At 44.4% G+C, this 1,494-nt stretch overlaps 1 protein-coding gene across 6 annotated transcripts in view; it reads right to left on the reverse strand.

The window, feature by feature from the left end:
• Window positions 1-1,494, reverse strand: part of DDHD1 (DDHD domain containing 1) — an 89,652-nt gene that overhangs the window by 30,412 nt on the left and 57,746 nt on the right. The window lies entirely within an intron of this gene.

Here is a 1,494-nt window from a genome sequence, read left to right on the forward strand (position 1 = left end):
GGGGGGGGGGGGCCCCCCCCCCCCCCCCATTTATAGTCAGTCACAACTACAGGGGACAATCTGGAACTTGTGATTGGCATCTGAAGTGGGCAAAAGTCTCGTGAGACTGAGACCTTAATCTGTCTATACTATCTCTGAGCAGTTAGTGTCAGAAATGAATTAAATTGTAGGACACCCCACTGATGTCCACCAAGAACTAAAGAATTGGCTGGTGTGGGAAAATCCCCAACATATTTGGTGTCAGAAGTGTTGAGAAGAGAGAGAAACAGTGGTGTTCTTCCTTTAGCTTCTTTCACTCAGCATAATGCCTTCAAGATTCCATTGCAGTAGTTTAAACCTAACAGAAAATTACAGACGTAGGGGTTTTATTAAATGTTAATTCATCCAAGTTATCTATTGATACATTCCTGAGCAGCCTAAAATATTTATCTGGGTGAATGGAAAAAGCTCAAAAGATAATGTTACTACACCAGAACTTTACATATGAGCTGTTGCTGCTGAGAAGTCTTCTTTGTTCACAATCTTTTTTTGCTGTTGTTGTTAAATGCATTACAACTTTGATGTCACTTTGGTTTATAAGCTATAACTGACATTCCTAACTGACTATGAGGCAGAATCACAGACTAGGAAGAAACTTTGGAAATCATCCAGGGAGGCAGTTCAGACGAACAAGGGCTCTGGTATCGTGCAGACCTAGATTTTTGCCTGCCATTCTTCATTAAATTCACATTTTACTGAGTTTCAGTTTCCCTATATATGTATATATATTTTTTTGTGTGGTACGCGGGCCTCTCACTGTTGTGGCCTCTCCCGTTGCGGAGCACAGGCTCCGGACACGCAGGTCAGAAGCCATGGCTCACGGGCCCAGCCGCTCCGCGGCATGTGGGATCTTCCCGGACCGGGGCACGAACCCGTGTCCCCTGCATCGGCAGGCGGACTCTCAACCACTGAGCCACCAGGGAAGCCCTTCCTATTTTTAAAAGAGAAAATAAAAGTAGGTATTTCATAGATTTGTGAGAAAATTAAATGAGATACTCCAAGTAAAATGAACTACAGAGTGCCAGGCACATAGTAAAAGCTCAACAAACAGCAGCTGCTACAATATTCAGTACAACTCTCTCATCTTTCAGATTATGTAAATAATCAATGTAAACATTCTATTTTTATGGTCTTAATATTCAAAGGACAAAACTTTGTGTAAAGAAAGATGCATATATTATATAATTTCTCTATGTTAGATTATAATTCACCAGCCCAAGGAATGCAGGAACAACAATAAAACAAAAGGCCTGAAGGCTTCCCTGGTGGCGCAGTGGTTGAGAGTCCGCCTGCCGATGCAGGGGACACGGGTTCGTGCCCCGGTCCTGGAGGATCCCACATGCCACGGAGCAGCTGGATCCGTGAGCCATGGCCGCTGAGCCTGCGTGTCCGGAGCCTATGCTCCACAATGGGAGAGGCCACAGCAGTGAGAGGCCCACGTACCACAAAAAAAAA

Source organism: Neophocaena asiaeorientalis, unplaced genomic scaffold, assembly GCF_003031525.2.
Source record: "Neophocaena asiaeorientalis asiaeorientalis breed wild unplaced genomic scaffold, Neophocaena_asiaeorientalis_V1.1 scaffold547, whole genome shotgun sequence".
NCBI classification, from domain to species: domain Eukaryota; kingdom Metazoa; phylum Chordata; class Mammalia; order Artiodactyla; family Phocoenidae; genus Neophocaena; species Neophocaena asiaeorientalis.